Source organism: Triturus cristatus, chromosome 11 (assembly GCF_964204655.1).
Source record: "Triturus cristatus chromosome 11, aTriCri1.1, whole genome shotgun sequence".
NCBI lineage: Eukaryota > Metazoa > Chordata > Amphibia > Caudata > Salamandridae > Triturus > Triturus cristatus.
In genome coordinates, this window is record NC_140594.1 from 821222988 (window position 1) to 821249316 (window position 26329).

The 26329-nt window shown below is 51.3% G+C and overlaps 1 protein-coding gene across 1 annotated transcript in view; it reads right to left on the bottom strand.

Annotated features, from left to right (window-relative positions):
• LOC146785486 (disintegrin and metalloproteinase domain-containing protein 9-like) overlaps positions 1-26329 on the bottom strand; it is a 1594707-nt gene that overhangs the window by 52296 nt on the left and 1516082 nt on the right. The gene's annotated exons all lie outside the window — the stretch shown is intronic.

Genomic DNA, 26329 nt, shown 5'->3' on the forward strand with positions numbered 1-26329 from the left:
CTTGTTGTGCCCAATCCGGGCACTGACGCTGCAGCACTCGACATCCTTCATGGGCCAGCTCGAATCCAGCTCCTGGTCGCCCTCGACGCCTCCTGGTCCTCGTGGCTGAAGAGTCAAGCTTCCCCACTTCTCACCTGAAGCACCCGACATCGGTGGGCATTCGTCTATCGTGCCCCTGGTCACTGGCAAGTGACCCAGACTCTGTCCCCTCTGTTTTCAGGTTCTTCACATATTCGATCCAGGCTTGGATCTCTTCGAACACTTTTCATCTTTCCAGCAGCAGCACTTTCCAGCAAGCTGCCATTGAAAACGACTACGTGACCCGACGCCATTTGACACCTATGCACCCGGCTTTCCTGGGCGAGGTAACACGAGTACTAGGGTGCTCCCATGGGTGTTGGCCCTAGAACCATCTAAGTCCAAAAGGGTTTGTTCCTACTCCACTCCTAAGTGTCCTTAAACTTTAAAATTCTAATCGCAACTTTCCCCATAGAAGATAACAGGAGCTCGCTGCTGTGTTCTCACACTGCACACGTCCCCTGTGGGTCCCCTGTGTCACTACCTTGGGTGGTTCCTTGGGGTCCCAGCGATTCTACAGGCTCTAGGACTTGTGTCTAGTCAAGTCGCGGTTCTTATACCACTTTCTTAATATATAGTTTGGTTCGCCCCTAGGGCCTTTCGTGTGCTAATTTACTGTGTTATTTGAAGTGTAACTTATGTGCTTTTGCCTCTAGCCTCATAAAGATACTAGAGGGGTGTGTTTAGTAATAAATACATATAATTTATATATATACCTGGTTTGGTCTCCTTTCATTTAGCCACTCAAGAGATTATAGACTGGTAAAACAAGCTGCTTTACATTTCTTCAAGACTTAGCCTGAAGGCTGCTCTCCATAGCTACCACTAGGATACCTTTCAATAAAGGTTGTCTTTAACCTATCATCAATAAGGGGTTGTTTGGACTGGTGCAAGGTGCCCACTATAACTAGTGGACAGCATATACCAGGCCAACTTCTCACAATGCGTCGTTTCTTACTGTGGCCTGGTGACGATGCGTCAAGATGGCGCCTTGATGCGATGCGACAAAATGGCATAATTTGTGTGATGCAACAACGTTGGATGCGATGCGTGAATGGCCGACGGCCGTGTGGCGAACTCAGTAACTGCTGAGCCGCGACAAGCCCTGCGACACGCTTCTCCGGTGATGTGACGGCGACCTCTGTGGCGCATATATGCTTCTCCAGTGATGTGACACGCTTGGTCCGTGATGCGACGGTGAACAGCTGCAGCACGCTTCTTCGGCAATGCGACTGCTACTGCTGCGGCGGCGACACGCTTCTCCTCATTGAGTTGCGCTTCCAGCGACATGCAGTCTTCTCAGAGGGCCCAGACAACAGTAGGCACCTATCTGCAGGTAGAATCCCCAGCAAGGGAATTCAGGGGGAGCTGGTAGTGAAGTCTTGTATCCCTGAGACTTCAGACAGGAGGCAAGCACACTTCGAGCCCTTGGAGATTCTTCTTCAAGATTATGAAAAGTTCACGAAATTCCTTTTCCCCTTTCCTTGGCAATAAAGTAACCACTGCAGGCCAACCCTAGAAATAGCAAAACAGCACAGGGGCAGTCTCCTTCTTCAGCTTTTTTGGTTCTTCTCCTTGGCAAAGGTTCGTCTTGATTCCCAGAAGTGATCTAAAATTCTGGGGTCTGGGACCCAATATTTATACCAGTAAATCCTTTGTCATCTGAAGGCAGAGAGTGCCTGTGCCCAGCCCAAACCAGTTCTGTGCAGCTTCCTGGCAGGAGGTGGAGACAGCATTGTTGAAGGCAGACCTGGCCCAGGTAGCTGAAAGGAAATCTCCTCCCCCTACTCTCTATTCAATGAAGGCTCAGGTCAGTGAAAGGAAATCTCCGCCCCCACTCTCTATTCAATGTAGGTCCTATTCAACCCAGCCCTGACCCATCAGACTGCTGGAGCCAAAGCCCTCTACAGCCCCCTATCACTCAGAAACCAGACATGGAATACACAAACCTAGCAGAGGCATGCTGGATGGTTAGGCATTGCAGCGCCAGTCACAGTCATGGTTATGGAGCCCCGTTTTGTGTAGTTGAATGGGAGTACGGTACAGGTGATGTAAGCACTTAAAATGTATTAACCGGAGACGGTAATTTGGCGACAGGCGCTCCAACTAATTACAATCCAGGCTCCACTGTTGGTCTGTGAGGTTGATACCTAGCTCCTCCCCCCAGGCCCTACGAGAGGTCGGGGCAATGATTGCAGACGTCTTTTGTGTAATTTTGTAAATGCGTCTGATAAGTTTGCGTCCTGAATCCACTGCCAGCAGGTTTTCTAAAGCCGGAAACATCGGCGGCGGGTGCGGGAATGTGGTAAATTTGCCCTTGCAGGAAGCTCGGAGCTGATAGTATATTAGTGTATCTAACGCCGAGGGTGTTTCAGGGTCACACATTTGCTGTAACGTGAGAAAGGTATCCGTTGGGTAGAGGTCGGCGCCAAACCGTGTCACCTTATCGAACTCGATTGCTACATGCGGTTGGAAGGGTGTGGGGTGTGACCAGAAGTGCAAAAACTGCGCCTGTGCACAGTATGCATAAAGTACAAAGTCTGGTGCAGCCATCCCTCCCTGCTCCTGTGGCAGCGTCAGGATTTCCCAAGCTAACCTTGACTGTCTTCCAGCCCACATCAGTTCGACCATGAGTGACCGAAGGCGGTTAAAGAAGTGCATCGGGAGTGGCATGGGCATATTGACAAATAAATATAGTAGTTTCGGCAATATAATCATCTTTGCCACTGCTATGCGGCCCGCTAGAGCGAGGGGGAGGGACTTCCACCTTCTCACCCTGTCCTCGATCCAGGCCAACACTTTACCATAATTGTCCGTCCATAATTCCTGCATATTACTGCTGAACCATATGCCCAGATAACAAATCGGGCCCGATGCCCAGACAAACGGGTAGTCGGTTGAAAATGCTTGAGTTCCAGGCGTGAGCTGGAGGAGAACAGATTTGCTCCAGTTAATATTTACTCCTGATAGGCCACAGTACCGCACAACTTCACGTGTCATGGGCGATAGATTTTCTTTCGGATTTACCATATATAACGTTATGTCGTCCGACTACATGGACACGGTCAGCGCCCTGGTTGTAAAACCAATCGCTCTGTTAGTATGGTGCTGCCACAGGCGGGCTGCCAACGATTCTGTCGTAATTGCGAACAGTAGCGGAGATAGAGGACAACCCTGTCTGGTGCCTTGAGTAATAACTAGCGGTTCAGAAATTAGCCCATTTACCCGTATGCGTGCCGTGGGTCGAGTGTATAAAAGTTGTATTTGTTGGATGAAGATTGGACTCAGGCCCATCCTTCTGAGAAGTGGAAACAGGAATTCCCATTCAAGGGAATCAAACGCATTGGTGGCGTCTAAGAGCGCCGCAATCGCCGATACATGTGGGGCGAGATAGTGCATCAGTCCAAAGAGAATTCGAAGATTATGGGATGTGGATCTGCCGGGCACAAAACCAGATTGGTCCGGCCAGACAATCAGTGGCAACAATGGTTGGAGCCTGGTGGCCAGCAGTTTGTCAAAGATTTTTGCGTCGAGGTTAATCAATGAAAGCGGGTGGTATGAATCGCAGAGCTGCGGATCTTTATCTGGTTTCAAAATAGTGATTATGATAGCCTCGCGCATTGAGCTAGGAAGAATCCCATCCTGTAATGCCTCTTGATATACCGCCGGGAGACGAGGGGCAAGTATCTACGAATATTCTTTATAACATTGCGCAGTGAGGCCGCCTGACCCCGGCGCCCTATCTGCCCGCATGCCACCAATAACCCGCTTCACATCCTCTACAGTGAACGGTATGTCTAGATATTCGCGGTGCGCTCTACTGAACCAGATGAGTTCTATGGAGTCGAAGTAGTCTTCCAGGACTGAGTCAGATGGGGTTATTTGAGATGTGTATAGTTGTGCATAGAAGTCCCGCATGGTTGCGAGGATGTTGGGTGGTGAGTGTATCAAGCCGTCAGTTGGGGTGTTGAGCTCAGCGATGAAGGTGGATCCCCTGGGAGGTCGCGGAAGATTTGGGAGCGTTTTGCCAGGCCTATCTTCCTACCTGTACCTACGCGCAGTCGCATGCTTGTGTAGAAATTTTTGTTCCCTATCGGCTTCCTCCTGATGCTCAGTTAATTTATTACAGATAGATCCCAGTGTCGCGGCCGATAGTGTCATGAAATATTGTTTTTCCAGGTCATGTAATTCTGTGTCAATTTGGTTCAGGGTGCCGTCAATGTCACGGAGCGCTTTGTTTTGTCCTGCTATACAGTGGCCACGGATAAACACTTTAAAGGCATCCCACAGCATACCCTCAGTTTCCACCGACCCTGTGTTGTGTGCAAAATATTCCTCAATTTGTGTATGTAGCCGTTACGTGAACGGCTGTCTGTATGGTAGTGGTATCTGTAGGGACAAGGTGACCGGTGAGTGGTCCGGTAGTGTGCAGGTGTTGTGTGACACCTCGAACACCCAGTAGTGTAGGTCCGGGACGTTAGCCAGAAGTCTAATCGTGACCATGCGCTGTGCTGCTATGTAATACATGTACCCTCCCGAGTGTCTGGGTGGAAGGCCCTCCAAGTATCAACCAACCTATAATCAGCCATCAGTCCCCTTAACACCGCAGCTGCCTGTGGGTGATGTGTGCGCGAGGCACCTACTCTGTCGTCCTCAAGGGATAGTACTGTATTAAAATCACCAGCCCAGATTAATGCAGCATCTCCCATTGATTGAATATGTTGCCACACCTGCTGGAAAAAAGCACGCTCATCCACATTGGGTCCATAAACATTAGCAAGAATGATCTGTTGTTGTATAATGTTTCTAGTACTAGCAAGTAATGTCCTTCTGGGTCGCTTACCACCTTTGTGGACTGCCAGGGGACTCCCCTTCCGATCAATGTCGCCACCCCTCAAGAATAGTTAGAATAACAGGAAGTATACACCTCACTCCTGTTAGATCTCACCTTATCCTATGTTATTTCCGCAGGAACGTCATGGACATGAAGAAAAATCCACTACTTCGCCAAATCACCAATTGCACCCAACAAGGTCAAAGTGACAATAGTAATTCGGAGAAGAAGGGAAAAAAAACAAGGAAGGATGGGGGCACACGTTGAACTCCCGGTAAGTATGTAAAAGGGTGTCAGAATGTCGAAGCTCCCTAATAGGTGTATTAATTACCTAATGGTTTCCCTCCTTCGTGAACCGTCAATTAATCATGTAGTCGTGTGGTTGTAATCATGTAGTCATGTGGTTGAAGAAGTGCCTGGTCCTAACAGAAAAAATATTATGGTTTTCTTAATCAGAGCAAACACTATGTTAATAAACAAATAAGAATACTCTTGAATGGAACCCACCTATTCACCAGACTTTTTAACGTAAATAAACACCATAAACAGAGTGTAGAAGAAAGTAAAAACTGCCTTAAGATCAGGCGTCTAACTAATGTATTTCTTTGTCTGCTTGCAGGTTCCTAAATTAGTTCAGTAAAGGAGGGGACAGATGCCCACAGCAACAGGAAAAACAAATCAGATAAGTATTCAAAAGTTAAATAATCAATTAGTAAATGACAGCGCAAAGCGCAGTTACCGTTATGTAGGCTTAATAAAGCTTTTCTGTCCTTTCTTTTCTTGTTTGCAGGACGACTCGACCGGTGGTGAAGACGAAGATATGAAGGCAAGGGCGGCGCACCGAAGACTGGAGCACTGTCAGCAGTTCAAAACGGGAAGGCGGCACGCCGAACACATGAAAGGAGGTGTCATTTAACCCACGCACATTCCAAGGAAGGCATGTTAAGTGAGTCACGTTGTCGGTATTCTAGAGATGTCTCTGCGGCAGCTAAAGGCCCTGCATGTTGGTGCATCTTCTGTGTCTCCCTGTAGTGTCACTGCCACTTTGTGATTACCAAGTTTGAGCAATGACAAGCGTGTCCATTTTGTAAGGCATTCAATAGAATCATCATAATGCATTGCAAGAAACAAACAACAAACATTAACATACCCCATCCACCCACCACCCACTCCAACCCCCCAATCAGGTTGAGAAGCTATACCCGTCCACCCAAGAAATAACTGGAACTCAAACATGTACATACTGTGGGGAATTATCCCAGAGGGGGTGTGAGGTTGCCGGCATACTGTCCAGTCACAACGCAACAGGGTGGCCGAGCATCAATGTATCCGCCTAATTACAGTGAACTAAGTGAAGAACATAAGGCGGAGAGCGTGACAGTATTTCCATAATGTACTTAACCATTCCCAAAACCAGGGTTTATCAGTGTTACAGCAATGGGAGGTATATATACTAGTCATTGTCACTTAGCTGACTCTGTGATGAGTTGTCTTTGTTGCAGCCTTTCTCTCACTGTTGTCGTGCATGTTGCTTGGCGAATTTCATCGCGGCGCTTTCCTCTGTGAAGACCAAGGGCTTACCATGTGCATGCACCCGGAGTTTGGCTGAGTATAGCATTGCGTATTGAGTCCCGGTTATCTGTAGCAGTTTCTTTGCTGGGAGGAACTCACACCGTGCTGCCTGCACCACTTGGGTAAAGTCAAGGTACAGCGAAATAACGTTATTCTGGTATCGTAGCTCACCACTCTCCAGAGCCAAGCGCAATACGCTATCTCTGTCTCTATAGTTGAGCAACCGCACCAGGATCTGTCGCGGTGGTGGACGGGGTCCAAGAGTGTGGTGTGCACGTTCCGCCAGGAACATGGCAGACAGATCAGTTCCGAACAAGTCTTGCAGTAGGCCCTCAACGTATTCCTCCATGTTGGGTATGTTTGTGGACTCTGGAACGCCCGTAATGAGGACATTATTTCTTCTGGACCGGGCCTCCAGGTCTTCGTTTTTCGCCTTGATGACCTCCAGTACCTTGTCCATGCGGAGAAGGTGATCCTGTGCTTCAACCTGCCTATCATCTGCGTCAGAGACTCTTGTTTCCAGCGTGTTCAGTCTGGCTTCGTGCTTGTCCACTCTGCGCGACACTTGATCCATGCGGCCTGCAAGGGAGTCAATTTTGGAGTCTATTTCCATGAGGCAGACCTTTACTTCTCTAAACATGGTCCTGATGTCATTGTCTTGCTCCGGTTCCAACTGCGTCTCAGGAACAACTGTTTGTGATGCCGTTTCACCTTCCGCTTGACGGGTGGTGCGTTTGTCAAATGTTATTTTGGGTTGTTTATTGTCTGGTTTACCCATCGTACTTCTGCGCTGTGGCAGTACCATCTAGGGCCCGCTGGAGCTACAGTCACTTGTAGATAGATTCTATCCAGTAGCCGCGGCCCCACTGCTTTTCCAGTACTGACTTCGCTGGTTTCGTATGGTTACAGATGGCGTTCCCCTCTTACGTTGAGTGAGGAGGGCGCTTACTCAGCGCGGTGCTTCAGTTTACGTCCCAGGTGAGGGAGATGGCCCTGTCCGAATGACTTCCGAAGGATATGACTGCGCCTCACCACTGCACTATTCACTGGAGTTCGCCAGCTATGCGCCACAGCCTGGCTGTGTCTTTCCTTCTATATGTTGCTCGACAGTCACTGGTGTTGTTCCCAGCAGCTGGCCTCAGCAGTCTCTCCAGTCCTTGTTCTGCACCTACGTCTAGGCAGCCTCGCGGTCAGTAAACTTGGCATCTCACAGCCATCTGTTCTATCAAGGTTTAGATGCAGGGTCGCGGTCTCTCCCTCTAGATATTCAATCTGCGCTCCGGCGCCAGGGATATGTTAGTTTGCGCAAATTTCCCTCTCGATATTTAACACATAGTTGGTAGGTATCGACCCTCTGCTGGCCCCCTGAGATGCCCTCTATGTCAGCCCCCCTTCTGATTCAAGCTATGTCCCTTTACTGCATGCGTTTCGCAGCCTGGCCGCCTTAGAGTCATTAGAGGAGGGCCGCAACTAGTATTTGTGGTGTAGTGCGCCCGGCCCTTGAGTCCGCCGCCTTGGGCTTAGCTGCAGCAACAGTAAAGCAGCCCCACACCAGCACTGTCCGTCGTCACCCTCTGCTGGTGCAGCCTCCTACCTTTGCGCCGCGGGGTCGATTCTGTCCACTCCTCATTGGTTTTATGCCTGAGCCTCAGCCAGCCCCGATCTCCGCGGGGTAGGAGTCGCGTCCTGCTCCTCTTGCTCCCTCGTAGTGTGTCAGCGATGCCGCTAGTCTCCTCCGGGGAGGGGGCGAGCGCACCAGCGGGCCACTCCGCAGCGGCATCTCTCCTTTGTGCCTTGGGCCACGGTTATCGCGCCGTGCGCCCAGCGCGATCAGGCCCAGCTCTCTCTCCACGCAATATCTGCCATGCAAGTATCACCAGTTCAGGCCCAGGGGCTCATCTTGCAGCACAGCCTGCTTTTCTGCCTGTGTGTGCTGTTCCGTCGCAGCCGCGATATCCGTTAAATAGGTCTTCGCCTTTCGATCACGGTGAGTAGCGCACCTTGGAAGCAGCGTCAGCCCAGCCTCCAGTCGCGGCCGCAGCTCCAGCCGAACCAGGCCGCAGTAGTGTTCACGGCGACAACAGCAGCTGGCAGCAGAATTTCGAGACGGCGATCACTTCTGTTTGTGTCGCTCTGCTCTCCGCACGAACGCCCAGTGGTCAGGAGCCAAGATGCGGCAGCAGTCAACAGGATAAATGAAGGATAGTGTGCTCGGCCGGCAGAGCCCCTTTACCAAGCGGCCATCTTGCTGCTCGGCTCGGCCACGTACCCTGCAGATTTCCATTATTAATGTTGAAGATGATTTATATCACTGGTTCCAGATACCAGTTCTTCAGCTCAGCAATGCACTGGACACAAGTGTCTTAGATGTACACACATGAATGCTACAATTAACTTTCATCTCCATTTGAACCCATAGCTGACCCAGCAACTGCTGCCGAGCACATGGGGAAAGTCAGCAGAGTCCCTCCCAAGACGACGGCGAAGCCCTCAGTGACCAACAAGCTCCTGAAGCATTGGACGTCGACGACCAGCCTATCACATCTGGGCAGACCTCAACAGTTGGCCACTCTGAGACCATACCTCCTACTCCTTGCCTGTCACGGGTACTTGACCGACCCACATGAGTGAGGTACCATTTTTATCGAGCGATCTGGGGGATAGCTGGGTGGTAGGAAATTTGTGAATCCATGGAGATTTCAGAGCTTTCCCACAAAAATTTGAGAAAAATGTGATTTTTTCAGCTTAATGTGAGGTTTGCAGGGGATTCTGGGTAGAAAAATGTTTGGAGGTCCAAGCAAGCCATACCTCGCTGGACTCCCCCGGGTGTCTAGTTTTCAGAAATGTTTTAGGTTTCCCAAGATGGCCGCCAAGCCCGGGGCCAAAAACCCAGGTTGTTTTATGCTAGGTAATTTTGAAGCCTCATCAATACATTTTGGGCCCCGGCCTGTTGCGGGTACTTGACCCACCCACGCGAGTGTGGTACCATTTTTCTCGGTGGTCAGCGGTGAGGATTTGGACTTGCATTTGTGATTTACATACAATGATTGGTGTACACTACTAGTGAGTGCAGACCATTACGCGTCCACATACATTTTGGTAGAGTTTTTCCTTGGAACTTCCATTTTTTGAGAACTGCCAATTTTTCACCATGAGCAAAGCAGCATCCATTGCATCTGTGGATATTGAATTTGAAGAAGAGAGGATTGATACCTACACTGTGCCACACCTCAAAGCTGTTTGCAAGAAATTTAAAATCTCTATAAGAGGCCTCACCAGAAAGGAGGAATACCAAAAGGCGCAGAGGGCCTGGTTGGAATCTAGGAATGCCGGTGAGCATCCTGAAGAACCTAGGGTGGAGGCAGAGAATTTAGATGGGCAGCAGGAGGGGCCATTGGGCCTGACTGGGGGAAAGCGCCTTCCAGGGTGGGCAGCAGTGTTTCTTCAAAGGACCCGCCCCCAGAGGAGTTGGAGGACAGGGAGAAAAGCAGAGTGCATGAGATGGAGCTAGCCAAGCTCAAAGTGGAGAGTCAGAATGATATAGAAAGTGAAACACTGGAGTTAGAAAATAAGAGGTTAGCCATGGAAGAGAAGAAGATGCTTTTAGAGCATGAGAGATTGGTGAGGGAGGTGGAGCTGAAAGCAAAGAGCTTAGAGATCACTCCCTCTTGTGGCAGCACACCATCAGTGCCTGTGGAAGGAAGAGTATACACTCCCAAAGCTGTTATTAAGGACTTTATGAAGCATGAGGACATTGGGCAGTGGTTTAAGGCTTATGGGGTAGCTATGACATCGCACAGAATCCCTGGGACAGATTAGGGAGCGGGGCTTTGGGGCCGCTTTATGGGTGAAGGAAGGGAAACCTTGCCAGCATTGCCCACTGAGGATCGGATGTCCTATGCCCCCATGAAGGAAGCCTTAGTAGCCAGGTATGGATTGACCTCAGAGCTTTATAGGCAGAAATTTCGCAGTTGCAAGAAGCTGGAGTCTAGTACCTGGGTGGAGTATGTGTCTTTGTTTTGCAGAGCATTGGATGGTTGGGTGAAGGGTAGCAAGGTAAATGATTTTAAGGAGCTCTATGATTTGGTTGCATGGGAGCACTTGTTCAGTAATTGTTTTCCAGAGCAATGCCAGCACCTGATTGATAGTAAGATGACTGATCCCAGGAAGCTTGATGTGGAGGCGGACAGCTGGGTCAGTACCAGGGTCCACAAGAGTCTTGTGGGAGACTCCACCAAAGGTGGGTAGGGTGCTCAGCAGAAGAGTGGGGGGGACAAGGATAAACCAAAGAAGTTCCAGAAAGGGCACCAAAGTAATACCCAAGGGTACAAAGAGAAGGGTTCGCAGCCTCCCACTGAGAAGAGACCATGGGTCCTGACAGGTAGAACTGTTCAAAGGGGTTCCAAGACATGTTTTAGCTGTGGTTCGGGTGGGTCACTTCCAAGGAAGTCCCAAGTGTGCCTACACGGTGATAACTGCACCCACTGGTGCACCGCCCCAGGAAATGGCTAGTGTAGCCTTGGGGGAGGAGTTGGCTGCCCAAGGTGGGTGAGGTCCCACAGAGATGTCCCTAGTCTCATTAGGGGACAGTGAGATGGTACCTAGGACTCAGCTGCCTCATAACACTAAGAAGTACAGGCATTGGGTGACCATCAATGGCCATTGGGTGCAGGCTCTGAGAGACACCAGAGCCAGTTTGACAGCCGTCAGTTGTAGGCTGGTGACTGAAGAGCAAGTGATCCACAACTCATTCTACCCGGTATTTGCCGCTGACAATTCAGAGTGTCACTGCAAGGTGGCACAGGTTCCCTTTGAGTGGGGGAGGGGGGTCTCAGGTACTTTTCAAATAGCTGTGAGGCCAACCATGCCTGTTGACTGTCTGAGTAGGCAATGATTTGGAGAGCTCCCATTGGGCCTAGGTGGAGAGAAGGTCTCATTTGGAGATGTTGGGTCTGCCTGAGTGGGCGTGTGAGACCACTCAGTCAATGGCAGCCAGTAAGGGTATTCAAGAGGACCTGGAGCCTGAAAGAATGGCCCAGGTGCCTGCCTTAAAGAGAAGGGGCAGGGGCACGGGAAACTGGCCCCCGAAGTTCCCACGGTCCAGGAGGAGACAAACCTTGAGGGGGATGCCCTGGAGCCTACAGGGGAACAAGTGGCTGAACTGGGGGACGTGTCTGAGCTTGTTGGTTTGTGGCAACAGGCTGCAAACCAGGCAGCAGGTGATCAGGCTGGATCACATTGTATATACTGGGAGAATGGTCTCCTGTATAGAGAGCCTAAGGTTGCTGAGCCTGTGTCAGCCTGTGTGCTGGTGGTGCCCCAGCGCTTCAGAGCCTTTCTACTGGGTCTGGCTCATGATGTGCCTTTAGCAGGACATTTGGGGCAAGACAAACCTTTAAAAAGCTTGTCACCCACTTTTACTGGCCCCAAATGTGCAAGAGTTCAGATACTCATTGCAGGACCTTTTAGACTTGCCAGGCAAGTGGTAAGAGTGGGAGGAAGCACAAGGCTCCTCTCAACCTATCCCTGTGGTCAGCACCCCCTTTGAAAGGCATTAATATTGTGGGGCCTCTGGATCCTAAGACAGCCATGGGCAACAGATTCATCCAGGTCTTGGTGGACCATGCCACCCGGTACCCATCCCTCTTCGGACTGTGATGGCCCCCGTGGTGGGTCGTGCATTGATGGGGAATTTCTCCCAAGTGGGGTTCCCCAGAGAAGTGGTCTCAGACCGTGATGCCAACTTCATATCTAAGTATATGAATTCCCTGTGTCAGGAGTGCGGTGTAACCGATAAGTTCACCACTCCTTACCACCCCCTAGGTAATGGACTGGTTGAGAGATTCAACCGGACCTTGAAGGGCATGATTATGGGTCTTGAGGAACCCATGAGGCGTAAGTTGGATGTCCTCTTGCCATGCCTTCTGTTTGCTTAGAGAGGTGCCACAGAAGTTCTTAGGCTTCAGTCCCTTTGAAATGCTATACGGCCATCCTGTAAGAGGACCTCTGAGTTTGTTGAAAGAAGGCTTGTAGAAAGCTCCCAGTAAAACTCCCCAAGATGTTTATAGCTACATGCTGGCTTTCAGAAACCAGACTAAGCTCTTCAGACAACTCGCTCAGGCGAATCTGGAAGCCAGCCAGGAGGAGATGAAACATTGGTATGATCAAAATGCCACTCTGATCAAGTTTCAGCCTGGACAGAAAGTTTGGGTCATGGCCCCAGTGGAGCCTTGTGCGCTCCAGGACAAGCGGACTGGACCATTGAGGTGGTAGAGCGCAACAGCAACGTTACCTACTTGGTGGACTTGCAGTCTCCCAGGAACCCTTTGCGGGTCAAACATGTGAACCGCCTGAAGCCTCACTTGGAGAGGTCCGAAGTGGGCATGCTCCTAGCAACAGATGCTGGGATGGAAGTGGAGACTGAGCCTCTTCCTGACCTCCTGTCTGCAAAGGAGCAAGATGAGTCAGTGGACGGTGTAAACCTCTCTAATTCCCTGACCCATGAGCAGCAGAGTGACTGTCGCCAACTGTTGGGACAGTTCCCTGACCTAGTCTCCCTGATGCCTGGTGTCACTCACTGGTGCGTCCATGATGTGATGTCCTCCAGTAAAACATAAGATTTACAGAGTGACTGACAGGGTCAGAGATTGCATCAAGGAGGAGGTCTACAAGATTTGAGCGCTAGGGGTGATTGAGTCCTCAAACAGCCCCTGGGCCAGCCCAATGGTCTTGGTCCCAAAAGCTACAGCACCTGGTGCCACACCAGATCTGCGGTTCTGTTTGAACTACCGAGGGCTCAATTCAGTCAGCAGGACTGAAGCGCACCCCATCCCCAGAGCTGATGAGCTCATCGATCGGTTGGTGGCTGCCGGTACCTCAGTACATTTGACTTAACGTCTGGGTACTGCCAAGTCGCCTTTACTGATGGGGCAAGAGAGAGGTCAGCATTCTCAGACCAGATGGGGACTACCAATTCCGGGTGATACCCTTTGGGATAAAGAATGTCCCTGTCACCTTTCAGAGGTTGATCAACCAGGTGTTGGCTGGACTAGAGGATTTCAGTGCCGCCTACCTGGAAGACATTGCAGTGTTCAGTGCCACTTGGGAGGAACATCTGCACCACCTCTGGGAAGTGTTGAAGAAGCTGTGGAGGGCAGGCCTTACGATCAAGGAGAGTAAGTGCCAGATCGGGCAGGGTTCTGTGGTGTACTTGGGACACCAGGTTGGGAGCGGCCAGGTGGTGCCATTACAGCCCAAGATTGATACCATTCTGGCTTGGGAACCCCCCAAGACCCATACAGAGGTTACAGCCTTTTTAGGACTCACATGGTATTACAGGAGGTTTGTCAAGGGGTATGGCACATTGTTGCACCCTTGACAGAGCTGCCTTCCAGGAAGCAGCTCAAGAAAGTGAACTGGACTAATGCCTGCCAAAAGCTTTTGATGCCCTGAAATATGCCATGTGCACGGCGCCCGTGCTTCAGACACCCAACTTCTCAAAGGAATTCATTGTGCAGACAGATGCTTCAGAGCATGGTGTGGGGTCTGTGCTTTCACAGATAAATGAAGAGGGCCTAGACCAACCTGTAGCCTTCATTAGTAGGACGTTACTTCTCTGGGAACAGAGGTGGAGTGCGATTGAGCGTGAAGCATTTGCTGTGGTCTGGGCACTGAAGAAGGTGAGACCATACTTGTTTGGGACTCACTTCTGGGTTCAGACACACCACAGGCCCCTCAGATGTTTGATGCAGATGAGGGGTGAGAATCCAAAACTGTTGAGGTGGTCCATTTCTCTACAGGGGATGGACTTTACGGTGGAAGACTGCCCTGGTACCGAACACACCAATGATGATGGTCTGTCCAGATTTTTCCACCTTAGTGAAGAGAACTCCCAAGAGGGTGGGTAGATCTCCCCACATTTCAGCTGGAGGGGACACGTGTTAGACTTGGCACCATTGGCGTGGGTCTCCCTTTCATTTTTTGGTGTTGCCTCATCTGTTTTTGCTGGTCTAGATGCTTTGGGCACTTTGCCACTACTGTTCAGTGCCAAAGTGCAAGTGCTCCCTTTTGTAAATTGTTGTGATGGATTAGTCATTCCATGATTGGCTGATCTGATTTACTTGTCAGACCCAAGTGCAGTGCACCATGTGTGACTAGGGCCTGTAAATCAAATGCTGCTGGTGGGCTTGCAACCCTGATTGTGCCACCCACAAAAGCAGCTTGTAAAATGTGGCTCAGGCCTCCCATTGCAGAGCCTGTGTGCAGTCTGGGACTGCCATGTTGACTTGGCAATTGCACACACTTGCCAGTCCCCAAACCTTCCCTTTTCTGCATGTTAGTCACCCCTAAGGTAGGCCCAAGGTACCCCTGTGGGCAGGGTGCATTGTATGTGAAAGGTAAGACATGCCCTGATGTGTGTGTCAGGTCCTGATAGTGAAATACTGCCAATTTAGTTTTTCCCTATTCCAAGGCTATCTGTTCCCATAGGCCAGAATCGGGAGTTAGTTTATAACATCTCATAAACATAACTGACCCTGGGAACAAGATAGGAAAATAAAGTTTAATATGCCTGAACTCAGAAAGTTAAGATGCATCTTTTAGTGAGGGTGATTTTTACATTCTGTGTTTGAAAATACCACTTTTAGAAAGTAGGTATTTTCTTGCCTAACCATCCAGTGTGTCTCTGCTAGGTTTGTGTATTGCATGTCTGGCTTTTGGATGACAGGCGCTGGAGGAGGGCCGTGGCTCCAGAAGTCTGAATAGTCAAGGCTGGGCTGAATAGGCTGGGCTGAATAGGCTTGGTCTGCATTTGGAGTGGTGGGAGGAGTAGCATCTTCACCTGTATAGGGCTGAACCTGTCTTCCACAATGACGGCTCCACCCCCCTCTGGTGTGCCTGAAGCCAGGGCTCACACTGACAAAGGAGGTTGTTGTGCACTTGCTAGGTTTCCCTAAGTGACAGCAGAGCTAGGGTTCAAAATCTATAGCTAGGCACTTTGAAAAAAAGGGTCAGTTTTCACTGTGAAAACGTGGTGTGTCCACGTTGCGTTTTGGGCCGTTTTCTGTCGCAGGCCCTAGGCCTACCCACACAAGTGAGGTACCATTTTTCTCGAAACACTTTGAAGAATGCGGGGAGGGTGGAATTTGGTGGATCCACGCAGATTCCAGAACTTTGCACCACAGAAATTTGAGGAAAATTTTCTTTTTTTCTTTTTTTGACAAAGTTTGAGGTTTGCAAGGGATTCTGGGCAACAGAACCTGGTGAGAGCCAGACAAGTCACCCAATCCTGGATTCCCCTGGGTGTCTAACTTTTAAAAATGTATAGGTTTGCTAGGTCTCCCTAGGTGCCGGCCGAGCTAGGGTTCAAAATCTACAGCTAGGCACTTTGCAAAAAAAAGGTCAGTTTTCACTGTGAAAATGTGGTGTGTCCAAGTTGCGTTTTGGGCCGCTTCCTGTCACGGGCACTAGGCCTACCCACCCAAGTGAGGTAACATTTTTCTCAGAAGACTTTGAGGAATGCGGGTGGGTGGAATTATGTGGATCCATGCAGATTCCATAACTTTCCACCAAAAGAATGTGAGGAAAATGCAATGTTTTTGACAAAGTTTGAGGTTTGTAAGGGGTTCTGGGTAACAGAACCTGGTGGGAGCCAGACAAGTCACCCCATCCTGGATTTCCCTGGGTGTCTGTTTTTCAAAAATGTATAGGTTTGCTAGGTTTCCCTAGGTGCCGGCATAGCTAGGGTTCAAAATCTACAGCTAGGCACTTTGCAAAAAAAGGGTCAGTTTTCACTATGAAAAATACGGTGTGTCCACGTTGCGTTTTGGGCCGTTTCCTGTCGTGGGCACTAGGCCTACCCACACAAGTGAGGTACAATATTTCTCGAAAGACTTTGGGGAATGCGGGGTGGGTGGAATTTTGTGGATCCATGCAGATTCCAGAACTTTCCACCACAGAAATGTGAGGAAAATGTTTTTATTTTTATTTTACAAAGTTTGAGGTTTGCAAGGGATTCTGGGTAACAGAATCTGGTGAGAGCCAGACAAGTCACCCTATCCTGTAGTCCCCTAGGTGTCTAGATTTCGAAAACGTATAGGTTTGCCTAGGTGCTGGCAGAGCTAGGGTTCAAAATCTACAGCTAGGCACTTTGCAAAAAAAGGGTCAGTTTTCACTATGAAAATGTGGTGTGTCCACATTGCGTTTTGGGCCATTTCCTGTCACGGGCACTAGGCCTTCCCACACAAGTGAGGTACCATTTTTCTCTGGAGACTTTGGGGAATGCGGGTGGGTCGATTTTTGTGGATCAACGCAGATTCCAGAACTTTCCACCACAGAAATGTAAGGAAAATGTGTTTTTTTTTCAACAAAGTTTGAGGTTTGCAAGGGATTCTGGGTAACAGAACCTGTTGAGATCCAGACAAGTCACCCCATCCTGTAATTCCCGAGTGTCTAGTTTTTGAAAATGTATAGGTTTGCCTAGGTTCTGGCAGAGCTAGGGCTCAAAATCTACAGCTAGGCACTTTGTAAAAAAGGGTCCATTTCACTGTGAAAATGTGGTGTGTCCACGTTGAGGTTTGGACCATTTCCTGTTGCGGCCACTAGGCCTACCCACACAAGTGAGGTACCATTTTTCTCGGAAGACTTTGGGGAATGCGAGGTAGGTGGACTTTTGTGGATCTCCGCAGATTCCAGAACTTTCCACCACAGAAATGTGAGGAAAATGTGTGTTTTTTTTTTTTTTTACAAAGTTTGAGGTTTGCAAGGGATTCTGGGTAACAGAATCTGAAGAGAACCAGACAAATCACCTCATCCTGGTTTCCCCTGGGTTTCTAGTTTTTAAAAATGTATAGGTGGGCTAGGCTTCCCTAAGTGCCGGCAGACCTAGGGTTCAAAATCTACAGCTAGGCACTTTGGAAAAAAAGAGTCAGTTTTCACTGTAAAAATGAAGTGTGTCCACGTTGCGTTTTGAGCTGTATCCTGTCGCGGGCACTAGGCCTACCCACACAAGTGAGGTACCATTTTTATCGGGAGACTTAGGGTAACGTAGAATTGTAGACCAACTGTTATTACCTATTGACTTTCGATGCATTTCTGCCTACCAAATGAAAGACAATGTGTAAAATAGAAGCTACTTTGAAAAGTCTCTTGCTAGTATGGTACTCACAATTTTGGAAATGTGCTAATAGCTACTCTTTCTAAACTCTATATTTTGATCCAATTTCAGAAATACATAGGTGTCTTTCATCCCGATTTTTCACTATATATATCTTCCCAAATGAATTGCTATATACCCGGTACATACTAAAAAACATTGCAAGAAGCTGCTTAGTTATGGGCTATGGGTTTGTCTGGTTCTTGGTGAACCTACAAGTCCTATATATCTCCACAACCAGAAAGGTCCAGCGGGTGTAACGGTATATTGCTTTCAAACATCTGTCATAATTAGAAGAAGTTACAGGTGAAAACATTGGCACAAATGGCTGTTTTTTCAACTCATTTTTCAATTTTTCCCATTTTCAACTGTTAGTTTCTATAAAGAAACCTTGAAGGATCTACACAAATGACCCCTTGCTGAATTTAGAATTTTGTCTACTTTTCTCAAATGTATATCTTTCCAGGATCCATCATTGTTTTCATACCCATTTCTACCAATAACTGGAAGAAGGTTGAAAGCACAAATTATAGCAAAAATAGGCTGTGTCCCAGTAAAATGCCAAAACTGTGTAAAAAATGTTGGTTTTCTGACAAAATTCTGTCAGTCCCTTAGAGCTGAGAAAATTGTGATTTCAGCCCCACAAACCCTTTGTTGATACCATTTGCAGGGAAACAACCAGACGCTTGATTTGCAGCATTTTCTTCCCGTTTTCCCCAAAAACCCAAACATTAGCTGTGTTTTGGCTAATTTCTGGGTCCCCTCCAGGGGAATCCACAAACCCTGGGTACCTTTAGAATCCCCGTGATGTTGGAAGAAAAGGACACAAATTTGGCGTGGATACCTTATGTGGCCTAAAGGTACAGGGGCCTAAGCGGGAAGTACCTCAAATATCCCCAAAAAAGGTTTAGCATGGGGGGGGAGATAGGGGGGAGGAGGCCTAGCTGCGAAAGGGTTAACAATGGGGATGAAAGAACACATGAAGCTCCTGCCTTGATAAGACTAAAAGAAGTAGGGCCACCAGACACAAACCCCTTAACTCAAGCAGGGTAAGGCCCTAGAACAAGGAGACAGAATTCTTTCTTCGTTTGAGGTCTAACATGGAGAACGTTTTAATCTCTGTCCTTCTCTCCCTTTCCCCCCACTATTTTAGTTTTTGTTTTGAAACCAAAACGGTGGACACCGTATGGACCAAAGACCGGCGTAACCAAACAGATCCAAAGGTATAAATGGACATATAAAAAACTGGACACTGTCTTAGTAATACACATATTCAGGTAATGCATGCCGCAGTCTGAAAATATACGACAACGCTCAAGGCACACCGACAATGCCCCAAGTACCAACCACAGAAGTTGAAAAAGAGGGGAAGGGGAAAAGGGGGGGTGGGACCCCTTAAAGAACAGAATGGGGCCAGAGCACAAGACAACATTGCCTGCTAGAAGAAGCTCCACAGGCATGTACTTCCCAAGGGGAAACCATCATGAAAGTGTGCGCTTATCCAAAAGAGTGTACCAATAATTAGACCTGGACAACAAGAAGGTACACCTGAGTGTTCCACAATCACCTAACGGAATACCCAGAAGAAAGACTCCCATAAAACAGATGAGGTAGCAATACCCATCGGACGGGTAACCATGGAATATAATACACATACAGAACATATGTTCATACAAGGACCGCTCAACAGCCGTGAGGCAGGGAGAGCACATCTCACAACAGCGAGAAGCAAGGACAACAGGTCGCGCAACGACTGTGAGGGAAGGAGAAGCAGGTCATGGAATAGCCGTGGGGTGAGGAGGGAAGGAAAACAGGAAAAACTATGTCGTTCTACAATCAAACTCCAACCAGACAGACCCTGCTGAGAGTCAGCAGCAGTGGGGACGGTCAATACCTGGGACATCCCGGATATTCCCCAACATCAGAGGAATTTAAGCCCCTGGCTTGGGGAGGCCTGTACCACGAGAGGTTCTAAAGATAATGCGCTGACACTTTGTCGCCGGTAGTGAGACTCGAACCCTTGCACAGGAGGAGCCTGTAACACCAAAAGCACATAACCACGAGGGGGCGGGGCTTAGCTGTGTAGCAGGATGGCCGCTGGCTGAGAGAGTTCTGTCAGCCGGGTTATAATCCTGCATTTATCTAAACAATGAGCTGCAATCTGAGTGTTCTCGTTGCAGGTAATGCATTCCTAACCGCTTACGGATGATTTTGCTGTATTCGCGGAGCTCATAACCCTTCAGAGAGCAAACTACACATTGTCGGTCGACTGGGTCTATGTCGCGCCCAATGAGACCATGCTTAGAACACATTGGGTGGACTCCAAAGGAGAACAGAGGTGAGCGCACCCTTGGCAACCTACCAGAGTGCTGTCTGCACGCGTGACCCCCCCAGGCCATTCTCGTCATTGCGGGCAGTGGCGGGGGAATCCCAACTAAGGTTGCCACCTTGAAACCGGGCACAGGTGATCGGGTGGGGGGTCTGGGGGGGGGTGGCCCTCACTGCAGGTGGGATATAACTTGTTACCTAGCTGCTGCAGCACAACTGCCCTGGTCATACATGGGCCTGAAAGTGTCCCTTGCATGGAGGAGACTGCAAGGTGTGGGGGGCCTGGGCACTTCTGGGTCCAGCGGCAGCCCCCCCTGAACCAATTTTCGGATTGACTGGTGGGCTACCAGAGCACCACGCAGCTGCATCCTGGGGAAAAATTACGCCAAAGCGTCTAAACTGTCCTTTGAAAGAACAAGTTACTTACCTTCGGTAACGATGTATCTGTAAGAAACATTAGTTAGTTAGATTCCTCACCTTAGAATATCCCCAGGCGTCAGACTGGATCCGGAAGATTTTTCGTCAGCAATACCCCTTGCGCATCGCTAGGTGTCGTCTGCGGCACCGCGTCCGTCGTCGGCGTCGTGCGCCGGAATGACGTCGTCGGAGTACTTAGACGCCGCCCTCGTGCGCTGACGTCAGTTCTTGTACATAGCTTTCCGCGCCAGGAACGCAGAGCCATGCAAAGACCGACACTGGTGCCAAAAATAAAATCTAGGGGCCTGAAAAGGATAACCTTAACCCTAGATGTCAGTTCGCAGAACGGGGAGGATGGGTGGGTCGGTGAGGAATCTAACTAACTAATGTTTCCTACAGATACATCGTTACCGAAGGTAAGTAACTTGTTCATCTGAAAGAAACACGTTAGTTAGATTCCTCACCTTAGAATAGATACCCAAGCAATACCATCCCCGGTGGTGGGTCTGCGAACCAAGATCACACCAGAAAGTCCTGGAGGACAGAACGGCCAAAGAAGCCATCCCTCCGGACTTGGCTGTCAAGGCAATAATGCCTGGCAAACGTGTGTAGCGAAGCCCACGTCGCTGCCTGACAGATGTCCTGCAAAGGGACACCCCGTCCAAAAGCAGTAGTAGCCGCTGTGGCCCGAGTAGAATGGGCGCGCAGCCCAACAGGAGGGTCCTTTTTTGCCAAGGAGTAACAAATTTTGATGCACAAAACGACCCACCGAGAGATGGTCCGTTTGTGCACAGCTTTCCCCTTCTTAGCACCCACGTATCCAACGAAAAGTTGGTCGTCCACCCGGAACTGCTTTGTGCGGTCCAAATAAAAGGAGAGCGCACGTTTTGGGTCCAGACGGTGGAGCCTCTCTTCCTCTTTGGAAGGATGCGGAGGCGGAAAGAAGGTGGGCAAGGTGACAGACTGCCCAAGATGAAATGGAGTCACCACTTACGGAAGAAAGGAGGGACGAGGCCGAAGGACAACCTTGTCTGGATGAACAGAGAGAAAGGGAGGCTTTGAAGATAAAGCCTGGAGCTCACTCACCCGTCTAGCCGAGGTGATGGCTACCAGAAAAGCAGTCGTAAGCGTCAGCAGACGAAGAGGACAATTATGAAGAGGCTCAAAGGGAGCACACATTAGAAATGTGAGAACAAGATTCAAGTCCCACTGAGGCATTACAAAAGGGACAGGATGGAACGTGTGAGTAATGCCTTTTAGAAAGCGTGTAACAACAGGGGACTTGAAAAGAGAAGGCTGATCAGGAAGCCGCAAGAAGGCAGAGATGGCAGCAAGATAACCTTTCAGGGTGCCCAGGGCAGAGCCCTGCCGGGCCAAAGAAAGAAGAAAGAGGAGAACCTCAGAAAGAGGGGCGGAAAGGGGATCCACAGCCTTTGCTGTGCACCATGCCACAAATTTGTTCCACCGGCAGGCGTATACCGTCTTTGTGGAGGGACGCCTGGCTGCCAGAATGATATCACAGACTTCAGGAGGCAAGTCAAATGGCATCAACTGCCGCCGCTCAATCTCCACGCATGGAGGTGGGGGCTGGACAGGTTCGGGTGGAGGACCGTCCCCTGCTGCTGCGACAGAAGATCCTCCCGAAGGGGCAGACGTATCGGAGGATCGGTCAACATACTGAGTAGCTCGGGATACCAGTACCTTCGTGCCCAATCCGGAGCCACCAAGATGACTTGGGCTCGGTCGTGCCTGATCTTCTTCAGCACTCTGGGCAGAAGTGGTATAGGCGGAAAGGCGTACAACAGACCGCAACTCCACTCGTGACGAAAAGCGTCGCCGAGCGAGTGCCGCCTTGGAAATTCCAACGCGCAGAACTGCTGACATTGCGCGTTCTCTTCGGTGGCGAATAGATCTAACCAAGGCTCTCCCCACTGCTGAAAGAGACCTTGCGCCACTTCGGAGTTCAGACGCCATTCGTGATCCATCATGCACCGGCGGCTGAGTTCGTCTGCTCTGGCGTTCAGAGAGCCCGCCAGATGTTGAACCACTAGGGTGACGCCCTCGTGTTCCAGCCATGTCCAAAGGCGCAGAGCCTCCTGACAAAGGGTCCACGACCCCACCCCGCCCTGTTTGTTGCAATACCACATGGCGGTGGTGTTGTCCGTGAACACCTGCACGACACTTCCCCTGACAGAGGGAAGGAAGGCTTTCAGTGCAAGTCGGATCGCTCTCAACTCCAACAGGTTGATGTGGAGACGAGACTCCGCCGGAGACCAGAGGCCTCTGATCTCCGCCTCTCCCATATGGCCACCCCATCCCAGGAGGGACGCATCCATCACTACGACATGCTCCGGTTGGGGAAGGGAGAGGCTCTTGCCCTTGACCCAATCGCGGTCCGTGAGCCACCACTGCAACTGCTGTGCAGTGCCCTCCGAGATCAAGACATGGTCGGACAGGTTGCCGTGATGCTGGGCCCACTGAAACTTCAGGTCCCACTGCAGAGCCCGCATGCGCCGCCTGGCGTGATGCACTAGTAGGATGCAGGAGGCCATCAGCCCCAGAAGCCGCAACACTAGCCTGACCGAAACCCAGGATAGAGGCCGAAAGATGGGTATCAGGGCCTGTATATCCCGGACCCGCTGTTCCGGTGGATGGACCCGGAACTGCGCCGAATCGAGAACCGCTCCGATGGAGAGGAGCTTCTGAGAGGGACTCAGGTGTGACTTCGGCACGTTGATGGAAAATCCCAGCAAATGCAGGAGATCCGCCGTAGTCTGGAGGTGGGAGACGACTGTCTGGGGCGAGCCCGCCTTCAACAACCAGTCGTCGAGATAGGGGAAGACTGGAACCCCTGATCCGCGCAGATGAGCTGCGACCACCGCCATCACTTTTGTGAACACCCGAGGGGCACTGGTGAGGCCGAAGGGGAGCACGGTAAACTGAAAGTGCTCTTGGCCCACCGTGAACCGCAGGTAACGCCGGTGGGCCGGCAGGACGGGGATGTGGAAATATGCGTCCTGCAAGTCCAACGCTACCATCCAGTCTCCGGGGTCTAGGGCAGCTAGAACCTGAGCCAAAGTCAACATCTTGAACCTTTCCTTCCGGAGGAAGGCATTGACGTTCCGGAGGTCCAAGATAGGGCGTAGGCCCCCTTTGCCCTTCTTGGGAACCAGAAAGTAGTGGGAATAACAACCACGACCCACTTCTGGACCCGGAACGCGCTCGACGGCCCCCTTGGCCAAGAGGGCCGAAACTTCCTCGTGGAGAAGATTCAAATGATCCCCCGAGATACGGTGGTGCTGCGGTGGCATGGCTGGAGGGGTCGTCTCGAAGGGGAGGGAGTAGCCCCTTCGGACGATTTGCAGCACCCACCTGTCCGATGTGATGGACCGCCAGTGGAGCAGGTGATGGCGAACTCTGCCGCCCACTGGCGTGGAATGGGCCTGAAAGCTCGGACTAGGAAGGCTTTGAGGCGGATGCTGCCGGGGTGGATGTGGGCTGACCTCGTCGTCCTCCAGAACCGCCTCGGCGGAAACCACGTCCGCGACTGCGCGCAGGTTGGTTCTGCGGCTGGTGGCTAGGCGCACGTGAGGAGGCACCCCTTCCTTGGCCACGAAAGGGGCGAAAGGCGGAAGATTGCGACCGCGGGGCCGAGAGGCCCAAGGACTTGGCCGTAGCCCGGGAGTCCTTAAAGCGGTTCAGCGCACTGTCCGCTTTCTCGCCAAACAGGCGAGTGCCATCAAACGGCATGTCCATGAGAGTGCTCTGTACATCGCCCGAAAATGACGTGGACCGCAGCCAGGCGTGACGTCTAAGCGCCACTGTGGTAGAAATGGCCCTACCCAGCGAGTCCGTGGTGTCAAGCCCACATCGTATAGCATGTCGCGCGGCATCCCTCCCATCGGCCAGAGCCTGGGTAAGTCGTGTCCGGACCTCCTCCGGACACAGGGGCAGCGCGTCCTCCACCGCATCCCACAGAGAGTGGGAATAACGGTCCAAGAGACAAGCGGTGTTCAAAGACCGCAGGCCCAAACTAAGGGAAGAGAACAGCTTCTTGCCAAACTGTTCTAGTCTCTTGGAATCCCGGTCCGGCGGGGCGGTCGGGAAAGAGGATTGGGAGGTGGAGGCCTGGATAACCAGGCTCTCAGGGGTAGGGTGTTGGGACAGGAAACTGGGGTCGCCCGGAGCAGGGCGGTGGCGCCTGGCGACGTTCCTGTCCACAGGAGGAACTGTGGAGGGCTTGGACCAGGTGCCCTGCAGAACGTCAATGAGGGCCTCATTGAATTGCAGCAGAGGCTCAGTGGAGCTTGCTGCAAACTGAAGCACCTCAGTAAGGACGTTAGTCCTCACAGCCACGGCAGGCAGCTCAAGCCCAAGGGCTGCGGCCGCCTTGCGCAGCATCACAGAGAAAGCAGCGCCCTCCTCCGAAGCCACAGTCGGAGGAGAGACAAATCCAGTGTCTGGAGAGGTATCCAGGCCACTGGCCTCCCCCAGTTCATCTGCCCAGTCCTGGTACAGTTGAGCCTGAACGGCCATAGGATCCTCGGATCCCTCCCAGTTGTCCCCATCATCCGACTCCTGGTATAGAGGAGAAAGTAACGGAGCCGGGCGGTAGACATAATGTGTCTCTAGCGGCGCCGATCTCGGCGTCCATCGACGCCGGACCGGCGCCGGGCCCGGAGTGGGACTGAACTGGGGCACGACGTCGAGCGGAGTCGACGTCGGGGGTGGTACCGGTGTCGACGCCGGCGGAGGAGGCGTGACGAGGTCGACCGGCGTCGGCGGGGACTCGAGAACGGGTCCCTCGGGCGCTTGCGGCGCCGAGGCCGGAGCCGTCAACGGCACCGGGGCCGGAGCCACCGGCAGGCAAGGCAGCCCAGTCGGGTCCGCGGGGCCCGAAGGCGCACCAGCGGGCGCCGACGGCGGAGCCAGGTTCCTCATGGCCGAGAGGAAGGCACTGACTTCCGCCGGCGTCGCGTCAGTCCCAGGGACCGGAGGGTATGGGGACGTGCGCGGCGCCTGCGGCTCCGCCGGAGCCGCGGGGGTGGAACCACCCTGACCCTCAGCCGAGTCGCGCGACCGGCGAGGCGAGTCCGAAGAGCGGTGTCGCCTCTTGGACTTCTTGGAATGCTTCGACTTACCCGAAGACTTGGATCCCGACGACCGATGGTGACGTCGGCTGCGGCTCCGCGACCGATCCTTGGACCTCCTCCTGGACCGGGATCGAGAGGCGCGCGGAGCCGAGTGGCGAATCTCGAGAAGCTTACGGGACCGCTCCCGTCTAGCCTTCGAGGTCAGGGCCTTGCAGTCCGAACACGACTCCGCGTCGTGATCGAGGCCCAAGCGGTAAAGGCACCGGCGGTGATGGTCCGTAACCGACATCAATCGGTTACAGTCCGTACAGGCTTTAAACCCAGGCATCCTACCGGCACCGGTGTCGATGACACGATCAAAAAGGATCCAAAAAAGTTAGTCAAAAATTGACTAAAGGGGTAGCTCTCCCGGATCTGCGCTTACTGGCGCGGAAAAAAGAAGAACTGACGTCAGCGCGCGAGGGCGGCGTCTAAGTACTCCGACGACGTCATTCCGGCGCACGACGACGGACGCGGAGCCGCAGACGACGCCTAGCGACGCGCAAGGGGTATTGCTGACGAAAAATCTTCCGGATCCAGTCTGACGCCTGGGGATATTCTAAGGTGAGGAATCTAACTAACGTGTTTCTTTCAGATATAAGAGGTTAACATGCCTGACAGATACAGGGACAGATTCGGACCTAGAGGCTGGCAATAGGGACGGTGCAGAGACAGGACGACGATCTCTGTGCTATCCTGCTGGAGGTTTAAACTAGCCTTAAAACCATTGACTACAAGCTTGATACCTTAACTTACCGGCTATACCAGGTGAAGCAGCAGATGGACGCTCATAAGTCACAGCTAACCAACTTGAAA